This window comes from Rana temporaria, chromosome 2 (genome assembly GCF_905171775.1).
Source record: "Rana temporaria chromosome 2, aRanTem1.1, whole genome shotgun sequence".
In the NCBI taxonomy this organism is placed as follows: Eukaryota; Metazoa; Chordata; class Amphibia; order Anura; family Ranidae; genus Rana; species Rana temporaria.
In genome coordinates, this window is record NC_053490.1 from 88,534,669 (window position 1) to 88,561,984 (window position 27,316).

A 27,316-nucleotide genomic window follows, 5' to 3' on the forward strand; every position below is an offset into this window, starting at 1 on the left:
TGTCTATCTCTTGGAAACTGATTCTGTGGATCAGTTCCAAATATAGAAACAGGGATACGCAGGCGGAACAGCAGATCCGCCTGCGTATCTCTTTTGAGGATCTGGCCCTTTGTTTGTAGAGCCCTCTCCCCCTGGCCCACAGCTACAGTAGGGTGAGTGGCATATGCTTCTGTGCACCGATTGAGGATTAAAGTGATTGTAAAGTTAAAAGTTTTTTTTTATCTTAATGCATTTTATGTATTAAAGTGGATGTAAACCCACATTTTTTATTTTTGATGTCACAATGTACAGTATAAGATTTCCTATCATCTGTGCCCAGTCTTGCCACACAGAGTTAATTCAGCTCTGAGCAATCCTCTTTTATTTTTCAGTGAGTTAAAATGGACTTGCAGAGAAAAACCTTTTCCGCCCCCTTGCTGTGAGTGACAGGTTATTTATAAATATCTCATGCACTAGCCTGGAGACAGACAGACATTATTTTTTAATTCCCACCCCCACTCCTTTTCTGAAGTCATGTGGTTAGTTTTCTGGATTTTGACTGGATGTTAGTGATCATAGCAGAATTTAGTGTAAGGAATACATAAGAAAAAATGCATGTTGACAAGGGGAGTGTATAGGAGGGCAGGGAGTTTACTGACATCACGACTCCACCCACAGTGCAGTTTTTCAGTTCTTACAACAGACAGAGGGGAAACATTTGACAGGTAAGGATACATGCAGGAGACATCTATATCCTTATAGATCAGCACTATGGCAGTAGGTTAGAAAGGATGAGAGTGGGTTTACATCCACTTTAAGATAAAAAACCTGTGTGCAGCAGCCCCCCTCAGCTCCCCTAATACTTAACTGAGCTCATCTCGATCAAGTGATGTTGAAGGAGAGTCTCGGCTGCCCGGGACGCTCCTTCCTGATTGGCTGAGACAGGAGCATGGCACCATTGGCTCCCGGCGCTGTCAATTGAAGTCAGAAAGCCAATGATGAGTGAGAGAGGGCAAAACCGACCGCGGCTCTGTGTCTGAATGGACACAGAGCAGCAGCTCGGGTGCTGCCATAGTAAGCTGCTTGCTGTGGGGACACTGATCAGGAGGGAGGGGCCATGAGCACCAAAGAGGGACCCGAGAAAGACACAAGAAGAATCTGGGCTGCTCTGTGATAAAAACACCTGTACAGGGCAGGTAAGTATAAAGTTTGTTATTTTTAAATAAAAAAACTGAGGGGCAGATCCACAGACAGAGTATGCCGGCATATCTACTGATACGTCGGCGTACTTTCAAATTACCCGCGTCGTATCTTTAGTTTGAATCCTCAAACCAAGATACGACAGCATCTGGCTGTTTTCCGCGTCGGGTATGCAAATTTGCTATTTCCAACGATCCACGAACGTACGCGCGGCCGTCGCATTCTCTTACGTCGTTTCTAGTCGGCTTTTTCCGGCGTATAGTTAAAGCTGCTTTTTTGCGGCGTAAAGTTAGATTTGCCATGTTAAGTATGGCCGTCGTTCCCGCGTCGAAATTTGAATTTATTTTTTTTTGCGTAGGTCGTCCGTGAATCAGGATGGACGTAAGTAACGTCTAAGTTTAAAAAATGACGTCCTTGCGATGTCATTTCGCGCAATGCACGGCGGGAAATTTAGAAACGGAGCATGCGCAGTTCATTCGGCGTGGGGACGCGCTTCATTTAAATGAAACACACCCCCTAATCGCCGATTTGAATTACGCGCCGTTACGCCGCCAGAGATAGACTACGCCGCCGTAACTTTCGGCGCGCAATCTTTCAGGATTCAAACCTAAGCCGGGAAAGTTACGGCGGCGTAGAGTATCTCTGATACGCTGCGCGGGTGCAGATCTCTGTGGATCTGCCCCTGAGACTTTAGTATCACATTAAGGTCATCAGAGGCTGCCTATGGTCTTCCCTTCACACCCGCTAACCCCCACCAGAACTTTGTAAGGGGGGACTGTAAAGGAGACCATGATGTAAGGGGGGATTTTAATTGGGACGCTTGCAAATGGCGGGACTCTAATTGGGGACCCTGATGTAAGGGTGACTCTGACATGAAGGGATTTGTAATGGGGATTTTTTATTTATTTTTTGCCTGGCAATATCTGTAAACTATACAACATGGTCCTGACACTGAAAAGTATGAAGACCCCTTCAGACCCCTTCATGAAGACCCCTGTTCTACAGATCTGATACCAGGCACTGAGTGGTGGGGTAGGCTTTAAATCTAATGCTTGCACAGTTTGCTATGAGGAAATGTTAGGAAATGCTATGTAGATTTGTAAAATGTGTGAATTATGTCTGTTACACACTGTAAAGGGAGCAAATGTTCTTTATCTGCGCTTGTTGATTCTAGTGAGCAGATATAAGAGGTTTGGATCTGGAGTTCCTTGCTGGAATTCTTGCCAATCAAGGCAATTAGTGAGTCTCTCTAATTTCTCTGACCATTGGGTATCAGTCTGAATTTTCTGTCTACTGTCATATTTGCCACCTACTGAAAATTGATAATTGCTGTACTCTGGAATGACCAGATTAAACACAGGTCTTTTGTAGGTTGTAAATTGTAAATATTCCGAGCACCATAGGAGGTCTGTTGTGCAGATCACAGGTCAGCGTTGTAAGCAGTTTTCACAAAGCAAAGCTGTCAGTCACTGGATCACTTCCTTATACCCACTTCAGTCAGAAATAGTTTGACTGACAGGTTTATTTCCTGGAAATTCCATAGGAGATGTGTTGCTACCAGGCAACAAGGTATGTGGTAAAAGTATTTTGATAGATGCACAGCTGGTGCTTGATTTTCTATTTTCCTTTTTCTCTCTCTTCTTTTTTTGCTACCCCCAGCCACATAAATCAGCAAGTAAACTGCTAATGTTATTCCGTGACAATTGTAGCAGAAAATAAGTTAATTCGCTAAATTTACAGTACCTGAAAGTGATATTAAACTCTGTGTTTTTAAATGCTTTCGCCAGCTGATTAATTCACCTACTAAGTATGCAGATTCTTTAGAGCCCTTTCACACTGACATCGCCCCTGCGTCAGCAGTAAAACACCGCTATTTTTAGTGGCGCTTTACTGTCGGTTTTGTGGCGCTTTTCAGGCGCTAGCGGGGCGGTCTTTTCCCCCGAATAAAGGGTTAAAAGAGCCACTGCCGAGGTGCTATGCAGGCACTTTGTCGGGGCTGCCCATTGATTTCTAAAGCCAACAGACTTCTTTCTGTATGTACCAGCACAGATACAATGCTAAATGTAAAAAAAATAAAAAATACTATAGTACCACCTGAAGGCTTTAATATGTTATATTACCTATTTACCTGAATTACAAAATAAATTCCATATCTTAAAAACGAAATAAAATATGTATAAAATCACTATGCACTTCCTTAATTCTGAGATATATACAGTGCCTTGAAAAAGTATTCATACCCCTTGGAATTTTCAACATTTTGTCATGTTTACAACCAAAAACATAAATGTATTTTATTGGGAATTTATGTGATAGACCAACATAATTGTGAAGTGGAAGGAAAATAATAAATGGTTTTCTCATTTTTTTTTACAAATAAATATGTGAAAAGTGTGGGGTACATTTGTATTCAGCCCCCCGGAGTCAATACTTTGTAGAACCTCCTTTCACTGCAATTACAGCTGCAAGTCTTTTTGGGGATGTCTCTACCAGCTTTGCACATCTAGAGAGTGAAATTTGTGCCCATTCTTCTTTGCAAAATAGCTCAAGCTCTGTCAGATTGGATGGAGAGCGTCTGTTAACAGCAATTTTCAAGTCTTGCCTCAGATTCTTAATTGGATTTAGGTCTGGACTTTGACTGGGCCATTCTAACACATAAATATGCTTTGATCTAAACCATTCCATTGTAGCTCTGGCTGTATGTTTAGGGGGGTTGTTCTGCTGGAAGGTGAACCTCCACTACAGTCTCAAGTCTCAAGTTTTCCTCTAAGATTGCCCTGTTTGGCTCCATCCAACTTCCCATCATCCCTTGCCAGCTTCCCTGTCCCTGCTGAAGAAAAGCATCCCCACAACATGATGCTGCACCAGCACCATGTAATATATATCTATATCTATATATATCTCTATATATATCTCTATATATATATATATATATATATATATATATATATATATATATATATATATATATATATATATATATATATATATATATATAAATTGATAACTATAGTGAGTATCATGACAACTGCACAAAACAAATGCAAAGATGTAAATTAGACTCAAAGAGCAACAAGTCCCTGCTCACTAGGTCAGTTTAAATGCAACATTTTAATGTTTGACTAAGTTTAGCAATTCATATTTTACATGACCTTTTAGGACCAAAGCAAGTGTAGCGTACACACAGTTTAGCAGGCATTATTGCAGGTACAGACATTTAATTCTCTTCAGTGCCCTGTAAACGTCCTATATGGCAGCTCCTGGCTGCCATGGCAAAGCCCGTCTTCCCAGCACAAACAAATTTAACTGGCTGATGTAATGTCCCTCTGTCAACAATCTCCATCCCTGCTTTCATTCCATGCTGTGCCATGGCAGAGGGAAACATTTACAGTGTTGTTTTACCAATCTGTATAAAATGCCAATTTGTTGCCAAAGCCAATATTCTTGCTAACAGTTCATTAACAGTTCACTACCTTGAAAAAAAAAATTAATTGCGTGTGCTGGTCAAAAAATACTGATTATATCTACAGCAGCTGGTCACATAATTATAGGTCTAGGCTTTTTATAATACTATCTTACACTGATGTGCCTAGGCATCTGGTCAGGTGATCTCAGCTGAAGGGAGGGTTCTGAGTGATGCATCTTTTGTTTGTTTGTTTGTTTGTTTTGTTTCTTTTGGTTGAACTCAATGGATGTATGTATTTTGACAACCTGACTATTTATGTAACTATCTTGTCAGATGGTTCTCCTCCTACCTATCTCAGTGCACTTTCAGTGTCACATACAACTCCTCTGCTCCTCTTCCTCTTTAAGTTGGTGTAACCCAAAGCTTCGTCCTTGGGCCCCTTCTATTCTCTCTCTATACCTCATCCCTGAGCCAGTTAACCTCCTGTGGCGTCCAATACCACCTCTATGCTGACGACACCCAGATCTATCTCTCAACTCCTCAACTTACCCACGTATCACAAACATACTGAGCAACATATCCGTATGAATGTCACACCACTTCCTCAAACGTAATCTTTCTAAAACTGAGCTTGTAATATTTCCCCCTTCCTGATCCCCTCCCCATGACTTTACCATGAAGATCAATGGTACAGCCATTGGCCCCTCCACGCTAGGTGTAATCTTAAGCCTCGTACACACGACCAAGTTTCTCGGCAAAAACCAGCAAGAAACTTGCTGGGAGATATTTTTTTGCCGAGGAAACCGGTCGTGTGTACATTTTCGTTGAGGAAACTGTCGAGAAACTCGACGAGCCCAAAAGAGAGCATGTTCTCTATTTCCTTGACGGGAATGGAGAAAATTGGCTTGTCGAGTTCCTCGACAGCCTAACAAGGAACTCGAAGAGGAAAACGATGTGTTTCGCCCGTCGAGTTTCTCGGCCGTGTGTACGAGGCATTAGACTCTGACCTCTCCTTCAGCCCCCACATCCAATCACTGACTACATCTTGTTGCCTTAACCCCTGCAACATTTCCAGAATTTGCCCTTCCTTACTAATGACACCACAAAACAACTCATTCACTCCTTGGTTATTTCCCACCTCGACTACTGCAACTCTCTCCTCACTTGTCTACCATTACATAGGCTATCCCCCTTTCAGTCTATTATGAATTCTGTTGCTAGACTAATACTGATAATAACTAACTGATCTGTGACTGCTGCTCCTCTCTGCCAATCCCTTCACTGGCTTCCCCTATCCCACTGTATAAAATTCAAAATACTAACCACAACATACAAGGTCATCCATAACATCGACCCCAGCTACATCACCAACCTCATCTGCAGATATTGGCCAAATAATTCTCTCCACTCGTCCCAAGACCTCTTACCCTATACCTCCCATGCTCACCTTCAGGACTTCTCCAGAGCCTCTCTCATCTTCTGGAACTCCCTGCCCCACTATGTCCAGTCAGCCCCTACCCTGTCAGCCTTTAGTACCACCACCCCCTCCCATTAGATTGTAAGCTCAACAAGCAGGGCCCTCCTGTCCCTTCTGTATTGAAATTTTTCAAGTTGAGCAAACTGTTGGCACTATATAAATCCTGTATAATAATATGTAATATTTTATGGGGTCGTTGTGATAGAGGAAATGGATCATAATGTATCTTCACTGTAGAGGTGTACATAATAATCTAAGATGTAAGAATTTTATTTCAGTCACCGGGCAGTAGTATATATTTCAAAGACCTAGTTCTTTATAAGGAAATTAAGACAAATTAAGCTTTATTTTAACGGAGGAAGGTATCCAAGGTGAACGTAAACTTGAAAGTATAGTTAAAAGTTTAGCTCTTTTACAAATGTATCTTCTCTCTGCTAAGGTATCATAAAACTCTTTAAATTAATCTCTGTATTCCCATCCAAATAGTAAATTGTCCGTGAATCACTGGGAAGGCACTAGATGCACATAACACGTCTTTTACTCCAGACTTTGTGGGTTAGTAATTGGTAGACTTTCTTACCTCAATTATAGCAATTCCCTTGGATGAACTGAATGCTCTGCTGTGGTTTTGTAGAAGACAATGTAACTATTAATGGAAATGGTACTCGCTTCAGGTTTCATTATTTATAGGCGTTCATGAACTTGTGTCCTAATGGCTATTCCAGCAGCTTAATGCACTTTTTTGCTTTTTAACTTTTGTGTAGTTTGACATTGATCCATAAGTGGACTTTTTTTTGTTTTGCTGAGGGATCTTGCAGCTGTATGTTCAGCCAGTTAGACATTCTTTCCGTTTCTACTTTCTAGGCGTGTCATCTGGTAACACCCCAGCTGGATATTGTTTTATAGGTCACTAGTAGAGAGCCCTGTGGGTGTATATTAATATTATATTATTTTTTGTATTTATACAGTAGAGCACTGTCAGATTGTGTATCCGTTTACAGACTACACCTTTCCTCACTGAAGAGAAAATTACTATACGTGGTAATGTTCCTACACTTTGAAAGAAATTACTGATGATATTCAGTCTCACAAGTTTAGTTAACACACATAAGAACCAATTCTTGGCAGAATGTGGATAATCTACAGGTATGTTTTTGGCAGGAATCCAGACAAAGGAAAGAATAACATAAATAAATTAAAGATGATCCTTTTTGGATTTGAACCTACATTGCTAACCACGGAGCCTCTAGTGCAGGGTTTCTCAACCAGGGCTCCTCCAGAGGTTGCTAGGGATTCCTTGAGCAGTGAGTAATTTCTGCCTCTCGGATAAGTTCCCTCTGACACTATTGATCTTTTTGGCTATCTATAAGGGGATAATTATTCCCAATTGCCACAAGTATAAGGAGCAATCTTCCCACTGACCATAATACTAATCTTGAATTGTCGATATAGATATTTTCAACAGGGGTTCCCTGAGATTGGAAAGTAATTTCAAGGGTTCCTGTGTGTTGGAAAGGTTGAAAAGGGCTGCTCTGGTGTAACAAGGAGATGGTATCTGTGCCCCATATGCAGATTAAAGTTTGTTTTCATTCCAAAATATTAAACCAAAATAGCACAGTTTTGACTCACATGGGCCTTTGTCAAACTAGCTGGGTTTCTTTGTAGCAGCAACCTTGACAGTTATTTGTGGGTGGAAATGTAATCAATGTACTGCAAAATAACAAAGAATACAATTGAAAAAATACAGACAACCTTTATTAACAGCCTTTTTATATGCTTATTGGTCCAAAACCGGAAATAAGATTTACAATTAGAAAGAAAGAATGAGGTCTGTTGTATGTGCAGAGATAATATTATACGGTATACGGTTCACCAGAGAAAAAACTTGGAGAAAGGGAAGATAACGATAAGGCGTTAAAGTGTATGTATAACAAAACCCTTTCCTACTAGGGAATGGTTACAACTACAATATTTTTTTCACTACCTGTACCAGACATGCAACAAGGACTGAGAAGACATTTCTTCAGATTCTGCATACTAGAAAAGGTTCCACCATTAGAGGATTTACACTCATCTCCTGTTCCGGTGACGACTGTAAAATTTGGATTATCTCATAATTCTGTCTTGGTGATAATGGTCACCAGGATAAGCACAGAGTGTAAATCCTAGTACACACAGGCTGAATGTCGGGCGGCATCAGCCAGTTCAGTAGAAACCGGCAGACATTGTATTAGGCTTGGTCAGCTCCTGTCGAAGGGGCATGACCGAAAAAGGTCTGCCGACCGGCTCCTGATCAGCGCTCTCAGCCAACGACTGAAAGTGATGACTGGACTGTTCTTGTAGGGGGGCTGTCCCCCGGTCAGAACACAATAGCACATCAGGGAAGATCGCTGTACTAACGTTGGATAGTTAGCACAGTGGCTCCTCCTGAGCTGTCAGTTTTTTTTCCATTTAGTCTTGTTAGGTTGAAAAAAAAAAAAAACTACTAGTGCGTACTAGGCTTAAATCTCCTTAGCAGGTAGCAGCAAAAACCCAAAGGGTCCTAAACATTTAATACTCTTTACAAAACTGAAAAAAGTTGTATTCTCCTCTTTCCTAGCTGTCCTGGACAAAGACTTCAAGTTACCTTTGCATTTAGTAGAAAATCAAGAGAATTCTGCAAAATGTCTTCTCCATTTGGCTAAATGTATGAGAGTCAACTGGGAAGGCCCAATCGTAGTGGTTTTCGTGAGCTGTAAGGGTGTAATGGGCTTATTTTAACTATCCTGGAGTATGGATGTGCCAAAAAACATAATTTGCCAAGTTTTTTTCCTTTTTTTCACAAAAAGAAAAAAAGTGAAATGGACAGCACACAAATAACAATTCGAAACACAATTTAAAAAAAAAAGTACTAAAAAAACATTGAATGACATTAACTACACTACTCTAAATACACCCACTCCCAATAAAACACATCCTCAAAATAAAGAAAAAAAGTCTACTCTCTCTCTCTCTCTCTCTCTCTCTCTCTATTATCTCTAGGTCTAAACTGTATCCAAATCATCCTAGCAATGCGCTAAAAAATCCAGCCCGCTTTGCATCTATAGCAGCCCATAGATTATGCAAATTTCTTTCCATCCACTATGAATGGTAAGAAAGAAAATTGCTTGATTCACCCATCAACGCAGTCAGTGCTGATGAGGGAATCCCTCCCACATTGCTATTCTGTTCTGCTGGCAGGGAGCCTGAATGAAATGGTTAATGCTGGAGGCTATGGCTGCTGGCAGTGATTGCATGAATAAAATCAGAAAGGCTGGTTGTACTGAAGTTTATCGACTTCAGTACAACCAGCCTGCCCATAGATGGATTGAATCTCGGCCCGGTCGTTGCTGAACCGACTGAGATTTGATCCATCTATGGTCGGCTTTAGCTTGTGTCCTGAGGTTTTCTGATGTGATTACCTGTACCTATACATAAAAATATATAAAGACATGAGTTGGGTTCTTTGTTAAGTTAGAATTAAGGAAGGAATATGAAGTTTAAAAAAGGGTAACATGTTAAGTTGTAATATTTTTAAACTAAAAGTATTTCCATTCCTGGGGACACGTTAGATCACATTTTAATGGCTTGGCATTTCTGCATGACTTTGTATGTATTTGGAACAGAAAACAGCACATGTGTTTAGCTTGTGGATAAATAACCCCTATTTCCCTTGCCTCTCCCCCTTGTTTTCACATCTGTACATATGTCTGCTTAAAAAGGGAAATTTGTGTGGAAGGAAATAGATTTTAACAGCCATGAAAACACAGATTTTTTTTTTTCCTATTAGGCTTTAAACAAAATTTCATGGCATGTGCATTTATTTTAGTTTGATTATATACATACTGGGGCTTAAAAGGAATTCTTGGTGTCGGTTGGGCCGTAATGAGACAGGCAGCTGCCGGGCCTTGCTGAAAGACATGTTGAAAGTGCCCAATCAAAGTCTCTATTCACATGCAATAAAGCCGGCATCCAGGCCAGCGCAGAGAGATGTCAATGTGTTCTGTAGTCCTAATCAGAGAGCTGCTCCTCCAGATCTCTATCTTGTTCACTCATCCCATGCAGAAAATAATGGACCTAGTGCCAACTGTCATATAACAAACTGAAATTTGCCAGAATATATCTTGTCTTGTGTACAAGAAATGTGACTTTTTTTTTGATCCCTCGGGAGATGGGAAACATTTTGTACAGGTTGCTGAAAATAACTGCATATTCTTCCCAGTTCTGTTTGATTATGTTATATGTGTTTAGAGTATGTGACATAGCTAGAGAGATGGGTGATTCCTTCATTTCTTGTATCATAAATTCCCATTGTTAACATATGCTTTCCTCTGGATTACACAGTGCACAGGGTAATACAGTCTACATGTTTGTACCTATCCTGCTTCTAGTGGTAAATTTGAAATCTTTAACCACTTAAAGTGGAGGTTCACTCAAAAAGTTAATTTTTAACATTAGATTGAGGCTCGTTTTGTCAAGGGGAATCGGGTGTTTTTTAAAAAAATCTAAGCAGTACTTACCGTTTTAAAAAGCGATCTTCGCCGCCGCTTCCGGGTATGGGCTGTGGGACTGGGCGTTCCTATTTGATTGACAGGCTTCCAACAGGCTTCCGACGGTCGCATACATCGCGTCACGATTTTCCGAAAGTAGCCGAACGTCGGTGCGCAGGCGCCGTATAGAGCCGCACCGACGTTCGGCTTCTTTCAGGCTACTCGTGACGCGATGTTTACGACCGTCGGAAGCCTGTCAATCAAATAGGAATGCCCAGTCCCGAAGACCATACCCGGAAGCGGCGGAGAAGATCTATCTCTAAAACGGTAAGTACTGCTTCGATTTAAAAAAAAAACACCCGATTTTCCTAGACAAAATGAGCATCAATCTAATGTTAAAAAAAAAAATTCGGGTGAACTCCCGCTTTAAGACCCGGACCATTATGCAGGTAAAGGACCTGGCCAGTTTTTGCGATTTGGCACTGCGTTGCTTTAACTGACAATTGCGCGGTCATGCAATGTGGCTCCCAAACAAAATTGGCATCGTTTTTTTCCCACAAATAGAGCTTTCTTTTGGTGGTATTTGATCACCTCTGTGGTTTTTATTTTTGTGCTATAAACAACAATAGAGCAAAATTTTGAAAAACAAAAATATAAAAAAAAAAATTAAAAAATTCCTCAGTTTAGGCCTATATGTATTCTACTACCTACTTTTGGTAAAAAAAAATCGCAATAAGCATTTATTGATTTGCGCAAAAGTTATTTTACAAAATAGGGGATAGTTTTATGGCATTTTTATAAAAAAAAATGTAACTAGTAATGGCGGCGATCAGCGTTTTTTTTCGTGACTGCGACATAATGGCAGACACATCGGACACTTTTGACACATTTTTGGGACCATTGTCATTTTCACAGAAAAAAGTGCTATAAAAATGCACTGATTACTGTGAAAATGACAATGGCAGTGAAGCGGTTAACCACTAGGGGGCGCTAAGGGGTTAAGTGTGCCCTAAAGGAGTGATTCTTACTGTAGGGGGGCGTGACTGGACGTGTGACATCACTGATCGTCGTTCCCTATAATAGGGAACAGACGATCAGTGACACTGCCACAGAGAAGAATGGGGAAGTTGTGTTTACACTCACCTCTCCCTGTTCTTCAGCTCCTGTGACCGATCACGGGACACCAGCGGCGATCGGGTCCGCGAGTCCCGCGGGCGTGGTCACGGAGCTTCGGACCAGGTCACGAGTGCACTGCCGTTGGCGCACGCGTGACCCACGGCTGGACACTTAAAGGGCAATGTACCTGTACGTGCCTGTGCCATGCCTGTGCCGATGTATATCGGCATTAGGCGGTCCTTAAGTGGTTAAAGCCCAACTGAAATTTCACTTTCAGAGTTCGTGTGCATGTAGGTGGGTGCAGTGCAGCCTCCCTGCAAATGTGGCGCTATTCGTGCAGAGAGGGTGGAGGACAAGGGGAACCAGGTACCTCTGAGGCCTCTGTAGTTCTCTTCAGGAAAGCAGCTGTCTGATTGGACACTGGTTGCCCTGGTTGACCTGGTGGCCATCTTTGAACTGGGCAGTGTTTATAAAAAGCATTCAGCTTAGTGGTTAGGTTAGGGACAGATCTCCTGCTGGCTAGGGACAGAGTAGCATAGAGTCAGATTCCTGTGGAGTAGGGACAGAGCAGGGACTCATGTTGTTTACCATAAGTTGTTTTCCTGTGTCAGGCCCGATTTGGGTCTGTCTCCTCTCCTGGATGCTGTTGGGTGTCTCCACTGTGCAATGTCATATCTGGTTCATGGTAAGTGTCCAGTCCAGTGTGGCCATGTCTGCCAAGTTCGTTGTGCTCTTTACACTTGACGTGTGCAATTCTTTTCTTTTCTAATTAGTTTTTTTTACGAATTTCGACAAATTCACTAATTCAGAAATATCGAAATTAACAAAGACCCGTTTAACGAATTTTTCGGAATATTCGTAAATCCTAATATTTGAAAAATTTACAAAATTCATAAATTTTAAATTCCTAATTAGAAAATTTGTAAATTAGAAAAAGGAACTCGTCGAGGAAAACGATGTTTCATTTACGACGAGATTCTCGGTCGTGTGTACGAGGCCTTAGAGAAGCAGAGGTCATATTGTACACAATTCTGTGCTGTTTACTCTTGCTAAGTACAATAGCAGTGAGTCCCCATCAATGCTCAGTAGGAGAGTTGTAAAGTTCCAGCTGCGTGTTTGTAAATGAGGTCTGCTTGTGCTGTTCTTATGCTACTCCCGCTGGGGTGGAAATGCTGGATGCACTCAGTTCCGCATCTCCTAAGCTTGAGTTGGTTCTTGCAGAAACCTGCAGCTGTTTGCTTCATAAAATAATCTCAAGCTGTGCCCCCTACTCTACATTATACTTGAAGATTCGTATACCGTATCTATGCTGTTTATCATTGATGGGGGAACCTGTTAGAATTATTTTGTCCAGCCTGCAGATTGAACAAAATTAATATATAAATGTCCACAGCTCCCAACTGTCCCTGATTTGTAGGGACTGTCCCTAATTTGTAGGGACTGCCCCTGATTTGTAGGGACTGTCCCTAATTTGTAGGGACTGCCCCTGATTTGTAGGGACTATGCCTGATTTGTAGGGATTGTCCCTGATTTGGAACAATGTCCCTCTTTCCTCCTCATTTGTCCCTCATTTTGGTCTGATTTATATAATTGTATATAAAATGCACTTTTTATCTTTCAAAAAGTGTTTCCCAGTGCTAAACCCTTCATCTGATTTCTAAATTGTTGCATTTGTAAATTTTAAAAGCCAATATAAAGGAATAGTAGTGGTAAAAAAATAGCACTTTTTGCGGTTAATTCTCCTTTAACCACTTGCCGACCGCTGCACGCCGATATACGTCGGCACAATGGCAGTGGTGGGCAAGTGGGTGTACAGGTACGTCCCCCCCCTTTAATTTGCCATGTAGTGAGCATGCGTGCGCCCACCGCGTCCTCCATGAGTGTGCCCGCGGGCCCCGCGAACTTGATGTCCACCGGCGGCCCGCAATCATGACACGGAGAGGCAGAACAGGGAGATGCCTATGTAAACAAGGCATTTCCCTGTTCTACCTAGTGACATGACAGGGATCTACTGCTCGTCCCCCCACAGTTAGAATCACTCCCTCCCTAGGACACACTTAACCCCTTGATCGCCACTAGTGATTAACCCCTTCCCTGCCAGTGTCATTTACACAGTAATCAGTGCATTTTTATAGCATTGATCGCTGTATAAACGACAATGATCCCAAAATAGTGTCAAAAGTTTCAGATCTGTCCGCCATAATGTCGCAGTCCCGATAAAAATCACAGATCGCCGCCATTACTTGTAAAAAATAAATAATAATAAAAATGCCATAAATCTATCCTGTAGACACTATGGGCCGGGTTCACAAAGAGTTACGCCGGCGTATCAGTAGATACGCTGACGTAACTCGGAATCGAATCCCGTCGTAAGTTTAAGTGTATGCTCAAACTGAGATACACTTAAACCTAGCTAAGATACGACGGCCTGCGCCGTCATATCTTAGGGTGCAATTTTCCCGCTGGCCGCTAGGTGGCGCTTCCGTTGATTTCGGTGTAGAATATGTAAATTACTAGATACGCCGATTCACGAATGTACGCTTGCCCGACGCAGTAAATATACGCCGTTTCCGTAAGGCCCCGTACTCACGACCAAACATGTCTGCTGAAACTGGTCCGCGGACCAGTTTCAGCAGACATGTTTGGCCGTGTGTAGGCCCGAGCGGACCATTTTCGGGCGGATCGGACAGGTTTCCAGCGGACAACTGTTTCCTGGACCTGCTTTAAAACAGTCCGCTGGAAACCTGTCCGCCCGGACATGTACGGTCGTCTGTACAGACCTACCGTACATGTCCTGCCGCCCGCCATCCCTCGCATGCGTCGAATGACTTCGACGCATGCGTGGAAGCATTTTAAAGGCAGGCCGCCCACGTCGCCGCGTCATTGTCGCGGCGACACCGCGTCATCGACGCGGCGACACCGCGGACACGCCCCGCGTATTGTTTACGCGCGGACCTCTGTTCGATGGTGTGTACAGCCATCGAACAGAAGTCCCCGGGCAGTCCCCGGGCAGACATGTCCGATGAAAACGGTCCGCGGACCGGTTTCATCGGACATGTCTGCTCGTGAGTACTCGGCCTCAAAGATACACCGCGTAAAGATAAACCTGCCCCCTAGGTGGCGTAGCCAATGTTAAGTATGGCCGCCATTCCCGCGTTGAAATTTGAAAATTTACGTTCACGTCGAAACCAATGACGTCCTTGCGGCGTACTTTGGAGCAATGCACACTGGGAAATTCCACGGACGGCGCATGCGCCAATCGTGAAAAACTTCAATCACGTCGGGTCACCAATAATTAACATACAACATGCCCCCTCATCCTCATTTAAATTACGCACGCTTACGCCGGCCCCATTTACGCTGCACCGCCGTAACTTAGGAGGCAAGTGCTTTGTTAATACAGCACTTGCCTCTCTGACTTACGGCGGCGTAGCGTAAATACGATACGCTCCGCCGCCGTAACAATGCGCGCCCCTACCTGAATCCGGCCCTATAGCTTATTGTGATTTTTTTTTTTTACCAAGAATATGTAGAAGAATACATATCGGCCTAAACTGAGGGAAAATTTTTTTTTTTTATTATTATTATTATTATTATTATTATTATTATTATTATTAAACAGGATTTATATAGCGCCAACAGTTTGCGCAGCGCTTTACATCAGGGAAGACAGTACAGTCACAATACAAATCAATACAGGAGGGATCAGAGGGCCCTGCTCGTTAGAGCTTTTTTATATTTTTTGGGGGATATTTATTATAGCAAAAAGTAAAAAATATTACTTTTTTTTTCTCAAAATGTACGCTTTTTTTCATAGCGCAAAAAATAAAAACAGCAGAGGTAATCAAATACCATCAAAAGAAAGCTCTATTTGTGGGAAAAAAAGGACCTCAATTTTGTTTGGGTGTAACGTCGCACGACCGTGCAATTGTCAGTTAAAGCGACGCAGTGCCGAATCGCAAAAAGTGCTCTGGTAAGGAAGGGGGTAAATTCTTCCAGGGCTGAAGTGGTTAAGGGGGTGTGGCAGGGGGGCGTATCCTATGCCTACATACATTTTCTAGTAGGTGTCCCTCATTCCTATCTCAAAATGTTGTGAGGTATGAGTGTATGTTCAAAATGTTCTATGGTGGGTGCAGGCGGGCATGCACACAGCGCAGGTTAGTACTGTATCTATGCAGACACAACAACACACCCCCAGTAGTTTGTCTCTACTGTACCGGTTAAATCCGTTCTTGTATGGCAAATCATGTACATACAAACAGTTTTTGGGTATTTTGTCAGATGTGAGTTAAATAAATTTAGAGCTAACTTGACATGGCTGTGATTGTCAGTGATATTCTCCTCCAAGACCACAGACAGCCTTCTCCCTCCCCCGCTATGTAATCTGCATGGAGTTATGCCATTTGCTGTGGATCAGCATTGATCCATGGCGATCTCCATATTCGGTCTCTGTACAAGGCGAAGGCTAAGGTCGAGCCTCCAAAGTCTGGAAGTGACTGGGCTGATACCTTATACAAGGGGTTTAAGACATAGCAGCCAGCACCTGTTATCTCACAAGTCTAGCAAGCTAGTACTGCAGCTGTTCCTTGCCGCTACCATGTGCTCATGAGGTTAGTTGGAGCTTAGCAGCAAAGGTTCGGTTTCTAATTTCTTCCTGTGCAGAGTATAATATACAAAAGCTGTGCCATACTTTACTAATGTGTGCAAAAAATAGTCAAGATCAGAAACTGCAGTGGTGGGCTAGTCTTACATCAGCCAATATCAAATACACTGCCATGCTGGGAGTAGTAGTCTAAAAAAGGCTGAACCTCCATATGCTGCTCATATTGGTGCCAAAAGCAATAAGTGAAATTCCCACATTCATACCAACCTCTAGGATTTTTATAGAGGTATGGATTTTATTGCATAGTTGCCTTGGTCTAGCTCAGGGATCTCCAAACGTTCTAGACAAAGGGCTATTTTATTGTCCTTTAGACTCTAGGGGGGCGGCCAGTGGGAATGGAAATTGTCCTGGCATCAGTGGGAGTAAATTTTATCACATTTGGTATTAGGGGGAGGAATAGTGTTCCATTGTTGGTATCATTGGGAGGAATAGTGCCCCTTTGTTGGTGTCAGTGGGAGAAATGGTGCCCCGGTGTTGGTGTCAGTGGGAGAAATGGGGCCCTGTTGTTGGTGTCAGTTGGCAGAATAGTTGTCTCCTATCAGTGGGGGGAATGGTACCCTAATGGCTGGATAGAGGCAAGCAAATGGGCGCATGTGGACCCCGGGCTGCAGTTTGGAGACCACTGGTCTAGCTTGCAAGCATACATATTCCATACCTAAGGGACCACTGTGGAAGCTGACAATTACTGTAGTAGTCGCTGCTGCTACAGAGATCAGTTTTCTAGGTCCTGTACCAATTGGCTGGCCTCCATTTACAGATTGCCTTGTGTTTCAATTAATACAATGCATTCTGTGGATGGACAAGTTTGAGATATACAGCTGGATTCAGGTACGGCGACAAACAACGTAAAATTTTCAAATTTCGAGGCGGGAACGACGGCCATACTTAACATTGGCTAGGCCAGCTATTTGTTCGACTAACTTTTCGTCGGAAAAAGCCGGGCGCACGTGCGTTTCTGAATCGGCGTATCTAGCTCATTTGCATATTCTACGCCAAACTCAACGGAAGCGCCACCTAGCGGCCAGCGCAAATATGCACCCTAAGATACGACGGCGTAGGAGACTTACGCCGCTCGTATCTTAGCCTAATTTAACCGTATCTAGTTTCCAGAATACGCTTAAATTTACGACGGCGTAGATTCAGAGTTACGACGGCGTATCTACTGATACGCCGGCGTAACTGTCTCTGAATCTAGCTACTTGTCTTCTCTCCACTTCCTGTGCAAACATCCCCCTTTGTTTAATTTTCAGCAGGGCCAGAACCTGGAAGATCACAGCGATCATTTTAGTAGCAGCGACTCCTACAGCGATTCTCAGCTTCTACATCATACCCAGAGGTATGGAATATGAATGCTTAAATTGTGCAAAGCTAGGCCAATGTAACCATACAGTTGCTCTAGATCCGAGGGGAACATGCTGGGGTCTCAATCTGCTGCAAATCTCCCCCCCCCCCCCCGGTGCCTCCTCAGAGACCCTGAATACTTTCCTCAGTAGCTGGCTTCCAGTGCTGTAAAAGTTAACCGCATCTTTGGCTACACCGCAAATTTGTGCCACCTGTCCGCCCCCTTCTGCTCTCTCTTCCAATCATAGAACTCATTTTACTACAATCCCACAATGCAACAGTTTCTGTGAATGGGCAGGGGAGATCTATCGTTCAGCTGCTCTGCCACTCATTCACAGATTGCGGTGGGATTGTAGTTTTATGAGCGCTGTAAATGGCGAAGTGATTAGAAGGGGATGGGCAGGTGGTGCAACTTTTTCATGTAAAAGCGTCTGCTGTTAACTTTCCCAGTGCCAGAAGACAGCCACTGAAGATGGTATCCTTGACACCTGCAGGTAATTGGATACACACCATTGCACAAACCTAAAGTGTATGGTGCTGTATCCCAAAAAAAGTATACTAAACTTCAGCTTTACAGGGGTTGTAAACCCTCCTTTTTTACTATTTTAAAATAACAAACATGGCATACGTACCTCCACTGTGCAGTTTGTTTTGATCCTCCTCTTCTGGGGTCCCCCAACAGTGCTGGTAGCCCCTCCCCGCATTGGGTGTCCACCTCAAAGAAGCACTCTCCTTGGTGGACCCCCATGCAGGTGCGCTCCCGAGTCCTGCTTCTGTGTGTATTTACACAAATAGAGGGATTTGGCCCCACCCCCCGGTGCCACATGGTAACCTGTCCCCACTTCCGGGAGACCAAGCCACGACAAAGTACGTCAGCAGCTCGGCCCCCCTACTCTTGCCTCCCCTTCTTCCGGAAAGAATTTAATTTGGGGCAAATGCTGGACGTAGAAGTGTATATAATATATCCTGCATACCTTTAAGGAGCTCCCACCCAGTTAATGTGTCCTATACATTTTTTACATATGGCATTAGATAAACATGAAAGAATGTAGCATGCAGGGCATTACATTCCAGTGTTGTCTGTCTGCCTGGCAGCTCAGGGCTGCTGTCAATCAATATTCCTCTGGTCAGTGCAGTTTATTTTTTGCATAGTTGGTAAACAGGTGTTTATTTTACATTTGGAAAGGTTTAAATGAGAATCTGGCCTTTCTGTCCAAAAATCACATAAAGACTGATGGAAAGCCCGGCATGTTTACTCATCTGTGATCGTACCGACAACAGTTGGTCCAGGCTGGACAGGGGACAGGTGCCAGCTGAGCAGGTTACACTTCTGTCAGGGTTATGGCATCCCAGATATATGGAGCTGCCTCCTGCTCATGTCTGAAAGCTGCTTTGTGGGGATTTATGGTATTTTTTCTAAATAAACGATATGATTTAAACCCCCACTGCAAAATAGACACCTGGCGGAAAAGTGTATGAAGCAACCTATGCCATATATATTTATGTCAACTCATGGCAGAACTTTTGTAAATCACACTTTTATAGCTACTGCATTTTCGTGAGGTCAGGCACTGATGTTGGACCAGAAGGCTTTGAGGTCTCTGCTCAAATTCATCCAAATGGTTTTCTATCGGGTTGAGGTCAGGACTTTATGGATCTTGGGGGGATTATGGTGTGGGGTTGTTTTTCAGGGGATGGGCTTGGCCCCTTAGTTCCAGTGAAGGGAACTCTTAAGGCGTCAGCATACCAAGAAAATTTCATGCTCCCAACTTTGTGGGAACAGTTTGGGGATGGCCCCTTCCTGTTCCAAAATGACTGTGCACCAGTGTACAAAGCAAGGTCCATAAAGACATGGATGAGCGAGTTTGGGGTGGAGGAACTTGACTGGCCTGCATAGAGTCCTGACTTCAACACGATAGAACACCTTTGGGAGCGGAGACTGCGAGCCAGGCCTTGTCCAACATCACTGCCAAACCTTACAAATGTGCTTCTGGAAGAATGGTCAAGCATTCCCATAGGCACACTCCTAAACATTGTGGACAGCCTTCCCAGAAAAGTTGAAGCCAACTCAATATTGACCCCTATGGACTAAGTCTGGGATGCCATTATAGTTCATGCGCGTGTAAAGGCAGGCAAAATGTTGTATGTTTTAACTAATGATCTTAGCTTGAACAGGAGACATATAGAGAAATACTACTTTAAAGCAAGCTTGTCACAAACTCAAATCAAACATGTGATCGAAAATACATAAACAGGTTACTTTCAATAAAAGCGGTATGTCGTTTTAACCAATAGATTCAGATAGTCAGCTTAAGTTCTCCTGTACTGCAGCTGGATTTGGCCTTATCTCAACCATCTCTTAAGCCATAGTTGGTCAGAATCTCGGCCGGTTCAGCGGAGGCCAGCAGAGATCAAACTATGGGCAGGCTGATTGTACCCAATTGATCCCATCGACCAGCATGCCAGATATTTACATATAGCCGCTAGCAATAATCAGTGTGTTCTCCTGACCAGGCCGACTCCCTGTGCCCCCTGCTGAGAAAAAAAATACCTCTGCGGGAGCGATTTCCCCATCAACATTGACCCGTGGTTGTAGAAAAGGAAATTGTATATCGTGTATGGCCTGCCTTAATAATCCTCCCTTTGAGTCAGTTAAGGCCATACACTCATCAAACTTTGTCCAGCTGAGACTGGCTGAAATTTCAATCAGTGTTCGGCAGTCACCGCTCAACAGAAGTTGATCGATTGATTAACATCTGTTGAAGGGACATGTTGGAAAAAAATTCTTCATCAGCAGCTGCAGCCACTAGGGGCTCTAACACATTTGAATCATGGGAGCCAAAAAACAGAACAGATGTAACCAGCATGTGGAGGCCCTGCAAAGGGCAGGAAGCCAGAGAAGAGTATACCTGCACCTAGGAGAGCCGAATGTAGACTTCCTGACTCTTATAAAGGTGGGGGCAAGGATGCATTGCAAAAGGACTTTTAGGCCAGGCCAAAATATCCCTGAGTGAGGCAATTCCCCTGGAGGGTCCCGGGAGAGGTGCACCCATGGAGGAGGTGCCTACAGAGAACCAGTCCTGTGAGCGCTAATGACCGTGGTGGAATGAGAGACTGTTAGAGAACTTCCTAACTACTTGCTGACCAGTATGTCATCCTGCACTTCTGGGTCTGGGCCGCGCATCTGCGCCGACGTCGACCTGCTTCCACTGTGATTGGACACAGCAGGGGCAAATCAGCGGCTCCGGCGATCATTCAGGACACAGTAATGTAAACAAGGTACTGTAGATCACCATTCTGTGAGAAGAGAAGGTTATGATCCTGTGTTCCTACAAAGCAGGAATATGGCCTTCACATAGTACAAGCGCCTACCACACAGTTAGCACTCCCTAGCCACACATTTAACTCTTTGATTGCCCCTGATGTTAACCCCTTCCCTTCCAGTATCATTAGTACAATGACAGTGCATATTTTTAGTGCTGATCACTGTATTAGTGTCACTGGTCCTCAAAAAGGTTCACTTATTATCTGATTTGTCCACCGCAATGTCGCAGTCCCGCTATAAGTCAGTAATCACCACCATTACTAGTACCAAAAAATAAATAAATACAAATTCCATAAATCTATCCCATAGATTGTAGATGCTATAACTTTTGCACAAACCAATCAATATACGCTTATTGGGATTTTTTACCAAAAATATGTAGCAGAATACAAGTTGGCCCGAAGAAATTCGATTTTTTTTTATTGGATATGTTTTATAGCAGAAAGACATATATTTTTTTTTTTCAAAACTGTCAGTCTTTTTTTGTTTATGGTGCAAAAAATAAAAAATATACAGGTGATCAAATACCACCAAAAGAAACCATTTTTTTTTTTAAAAAGGACTTACACTTTTTTGGGGTACAGAGTCACACGGCCGCGAAATTGTCAGTTAAATTAACAAAGTGCTGTATAGTAAAAAATGGCCTGGTCATTAAGAAGGTTAAACCTTCTAGAGCTGAAGTGGTTAAAGTGCTGCTTATGATTTCACATGTGACTACTGCGAATCGTCCACTAAATGTGACTGACTATGTAATGTCAAGTGACTCCAGAATGTATGTCAATGTGATGTGACTGTTATGCCATTTCCTGAGTACAATCAGTAAAATGTAGCCACTCTATTCATGTGTGAACATTCCTTTATTGGGATACAAAGGTCATCAGCCAGGAATGTTGTGTGAAGACCTACAGCAAGGAGTGGGGCACAAGATGGCGGTAGGTTTGCCCTCAACAGGTGGGATAGTGAAGTGAACGTTCTGCCTGGAGACATGCTAGCACAGAATGGGGGCATTATATGCGTGTGGCAATCCCTGTAGGCTCCTCCCAGCGTCATGTGGTACAATCAAAGAGGAAATTAAGCATCACCCCAATGAGCTTAAAATGATGCCCACAGCAGCTGAAGACAATATATGTTGGACCAGATGGAAAACACACCGTTAGTGCTGGAACGTCACCTAGGACGTCACACACAGGACGTGGGGGCGTGTCGCTGACGCACGGAGGGACCTAAGGAAGTGGGTGGGAGGGGAGGAGGGAAGGAGGAGGGAGGGGAAAAGGGGAGGGGTGAGGAGGGGAATAGAAGGAGGGGAGGAGGGAGGGCACCCTCATGTGCCTCGCAGGTCCTGGGTATTAGACAGCAAGGACAGCCAAACATCCTGGATCACACAAGATAGCCCAAACTCCACCACATATAAGGGAATAGCAATTGCTAAGAAAATTACTATATAAATGTTGTATGTCAAAAAATCCCCCAATAGGCCCTGTAGATCAGAAATCCATACTCCTAGATGTCCCAATGGCTAAAAATTGTGCTCTTGGCTCCAGTTCTAGCCCATGGCAAAGCCCCTTTTACAAGAGGGAATGAATGGAATTAAACTCAACTTTTTCAGGTAAAGTTGAGATTTGCATGTAACTTCAGGTGTCGTGATCTCTGAATACTCAGATCAGTTTGACTCACAGTTTTCACTGAAGCTAGCTTGTAGTTATGATTTTTTATTTTTTTTTCATATGTTCAGTGTGGATTGTGGCAGGTTTGAACTGCATAAGAACACTTGCCTTCTTTCACCTGGCAAAATGTCTAATAATGAATTTTCAGCAGCATAAATGTTGGTTTCAACTTGGCGAATAATGCTTGTTAAGTGCTCACTTCCTCTCAAATCACAGAACAAAATGGCTGCCTGGGGACCGTTTCATAAAGTTATCAGCATGATATAACATCCTTTCCCAACAAACCACTGGAGGATTCACTGAATAAACTGTAGCGCTCCACCAAGCTGTTTCATGTTTATCACTAGTATATATTTGGTTCTACCTGCAATATTATAGAACAATTCATAAAATACTGCATAGAAATGTGCCATATTCCATCTTAGCTCGTTAACAGGCTGCTGAATGTTTAAAGCTGGAAAAAGTGGCATTTATGTAAAATGATTAACAGCCCAAAGACATTTAATACAGCCCACGTTGCCTGTATTCGAGTTGGGGTAATGTTAGACATGGTCTGTTTTTATGAATGTCATTTTTCAGAGATCCCCCCTGAGTATCTTTAAGATAGGATCCCATTAACTGTTATTGCCAGGAGTTCAACATATCCGCTGAGTCGCAGGTGTATAAGGCTATTAAAAGTATAATAGAGGCTTTGAAGGAGGTTGAAAAAAGTTACACAAATAAACTCTTTCTGTGTGTGCCAAAACCTGTGTTCAGAGTTCCCTGGAGATCCCCCACGGCCTTTTGTGCTGCAGTTTGATAGGACCCAAGGAGGATAAAAGCCAGACGGTACAGAACTTAATATATAAAGCAGATTTCACATCAGGTAACATAAAGCCATCAATAGACGGTTAAGCAGTTTAACAGTTGATATTCTTGTGCTGTTTTCCAAAGCTGTGTTCTGAAAGGCAGTCAACCATCAGAAGGAACAGGAATTCCTCAGACACAGCATGGCTCAATGACTTTGTGCAGGACCAGAAAGCCTTACACCTAAGAAGACGCCTTTTAAATTCAAGGCCAGGTTGGAACAAGCGGCTGAAAGCCATCTTCACCTGTCAGGACTTTGACGGCACTTGTGAAATAAGTTGGTGGTCCCAATTTATAAAGAGCGGCACAGTGCATTAATGTGCGTTGTTAAAAACGTGTGGGTGTTGCTGTCAGCTGACAAACTGATTAGATACGTGTTGGACAAGAAATAGCATACTTTATAGGCCTGTACTTACTGCTGAAGGCAGCCTAATGTACGTGAGAACTGTAGAGAGAAAATCTGACTTTGGAGTATTTCTCTCAGGCTGCTTGTCAGGTTGCAAATAGACCAAATTTAATTTTCTATCTGTATAGATATTTACAGTTTCTCACAAAAGTGCACCCCTCACTTTCTGTAAATATTTTATTATATCTTTTCAAATGGCAACCTGTGAAGCTCTGGTGAACTCCATCCCCAAAAGGGTTATGACCAGGGCTCAAGTCCTGCGGGAACGCGTGGGAACGGAGTTCCTGCACTTTTTTCACAGCAGGAACGCAGTTCCCTTTGCAGGACTAGAGCAGCCGAGAGCAGCCTAGCCGTCCGAGCCAATCCTTCACTAAGCGGCGATACCCAGCTCGAGTCACTGTCAGGGGCAGGCGAACCTTCGTAATCCTTTATGTTACTTCTTTCTAAATCCCACGATAACTCGCGGCAGACCTCCGCAATGTCTCCGGGGAACAATGACAAAAGCTCCCAGGAGACATTGCGGCATCGAGGAAGTGACAGAATACCCGCACACTACCCGATGAATCCATATACAGGAAGCGGCCTGTAACATAAAGGATTACTAAGGTACAGTGGATCGGAAAAAAAAACATGCGGTTTAGTAATTATGCATATGAGCGTATCATTATTTTTTGGTGGGGGAGGGGATCTTGGGTGGGAGTTCCCACACTTTTCTCCCCAGGACTTGACCCCTGGTTATGACAGTGCTGGAAAATAACGGTGGCCACACAAAATATTGACGCTTTGGGCCCAATTTACAGAATTTCACTTATTTTCAACTTTTTAACAGGGGCAGAGCAATAAAGACATTTTCTAGTAGAGTGTCAAAGATTGATAACTTTCTTCAAGATTGTATTGCTGTCCATGTCCCCAATAGAGACATTGTCCCTCACTTCCTGTGCAGATGATGAGTGTTGGACAATAGAGGATGTGGGAGGAAGTCTCCTTAGTGGGGTGCAAATAGCATTTAAAACCTACTTAGAGGGCCTTATGTCGTGTTTTTCAGGTTGTAAAAAATAACGTTTTTTTTTTTTAATGTCATTAAAAACGATCGTGTGTGGGCTCCAGAGCATTTTTCACGATGTAAAAAGTGGCCATTAATAATTTCGAACATGCTCTAATTTTTCACAACGTTTTTTAACGTTGTCGTTTTTAACGTCGTAAAAAATGGTCGTGTGTGGGCTTTAACGACGTGAAAAAAAACGCACATGTTCAGAAACAAGTTATGAGACGGGAGCGCTCGTTCTGGTAAAACTACCGTTCGTAATGGTGTAAGCACATTCATCACGCTGTAACAGACATAAAAGCGCAAATCGTCTTTTACTAACACTAAATCAGCTAAAGCAGCCCCAAGGGTGGCGTCATCCGCATGGAACTTCCCCTTTAGAGTGCCGTCGTACGTGTTGTACGTCACCGCGCTTTGCTAGAGCATTTTTTTAAAACGATGGTGTGTGGGCAACGTCGTTTTAATGATGAAGTTGGAAAAACTTTGTTTTTTCTACATGCCGAAAAACATCGGTTTTTTTTCAAGCCGAAAAATTATCGTGTGTATGCAGCATAAGAGTGTTATAATGTGTTTATTTATTTTTTGAAATAAAAAGACAAACAGATAATTATTATTAGGAATATTTCCCTCATAAAGTTTGAATGTGCTAAAGGGCCACTAGCGATGTAAATGAAATAAATGAGATGTATTGTAATTTTACCTGCAACTTTGTATAGCATTAGAGGATTATTTGATCATTTTTTCAATATAAATAATTTAAGAAGAATATCAGCAAATGTATGAATTACAAGGGTAGTGTATATGTTCATTGATTTTTTTATTTTTTTTATTGCGTATGCAAGGTACAGTAAGCTGTGTACAACTACAGGATATATTCAGATGTTGAAAATACATGTATTATTTTTCTCTCTATGTTATGGGGGGTATGGAGAGAAATAAAATGGTGAAGGTTCAGCAGTAGGGAAAACTATTCCCGGAGATCTAGGATGGTTTTCCAGGACACCTATGGGTGGATTGTTTATTTTCTATTAGTTAGGGAGTTAAACACAACAGCCCCTCTGAGATGTCAGCTGATAACGCAGCAATGTTCTTCCAGCCATCTTGTCACTTTGACAGCAGTTGAAGGATTTAGCACCCAACAACTGATGGATACGAGTGTGAACACCTGCCCTTTGTCATGTGTCCTGGAGGAAACATTAGAGGCCTCACTCTATATGACTCCGCTATTGAGCGCCCACTTGTACCCAAACTCTGTCATTCTGTTATGACTACAGAGTTGGTGGTTGCCATTTACATCATTAATGAAGTTTACTAACACACATTCAGGGCAGAACTCCTGCACATCAAGGTTACATTCCCACAAGAAATATGCGTTAACACACTTGGGAATTGCATAGAACATTGCAACTTCTTTTTTGGCATGTTTAGGAGGCGTTTGTAAGGCAGGGGAAGGCAACTAGATTGTAAAAAAATTGAAAAGTTTAAAAAAATTGAAAAGTTATATTTAGTGAGTGATTACTCCAAGATTGGTGTCAGTGACTGCAATAATAAACCCCCAGGACTGGTGTCAGTGCAGCAATATACCCACAGAATTTGTGTCGGTGCAGTGTAATACCCACAGGATTGATGTCAGTGAAACAAAAAAAGGATTGGTGTCAGTGCAGCAAACAAATCCAGGATTGGCACCAACATAGTTTAACACCCCCAGTATTAGTGTCCGTGAAATAAAAAAAACAATATTGGTGTCAGGACAGCAATATACCCACCGGGTTGGTATTTAGTGCCGCAAAAACAAAAAAAGGATTGGTGTCGTTGCATCAAATTTTCCTTGATTAGGCCATGCGATTCACATTATTGGTATGCACATCTTATGCCGCGTACACACGGTCGGTCAAACTGATGAGAACGGTCTGATGGACCGTTTTCATCGGACCAAACCGATCGTGTGTGGGCCCCATCGGTTATTTATCCATAGGTTAAAAAAAGGCAATCTTGTTTTAAATTTAACCAATCATTTAAAAATCCATGCATGCTCAGAATCAAGTCGACGCATGCTTGGAAGCATTGAACTTCGTTTTTTTCAGCACGTCGTTGTGTTTTACGTCACCGCGTTCTGACACAATCGTTTTTTTAACTGATGGTGTGTAGGCACGACTGACCATCAGTCAGCTTCATCGGATGGACTGATCATGTGTACGCGGCATCAGTCATTACCAGCCTCAGTGGCTTCCATGGTCCTACTACTATTGTATTGCGTAAATACGTTTTACAAGTGGTACTTCCTGATGACTTGCATTTTTCACTTTGTACCATTGCTTCTTCTGTAAAGATTATAGGAAT

General features: G+C 42.8%; 1 protein-coding gene across 2 annotated transcripts in view; it reads left to right on the forward strand.

Annotated features, from left to right (window-relative positions):
- The window catches only part of ATP8A2 (ATPase phospholipid transporting 8A2), an 899,065-nt gene that overhangs the window by 804,260 nt on the left and 67,489 nt on the right, over positions 1 to 27,316 (forward strand). The gene's annotated exons all lie outside the window — the stretch shown is intronic.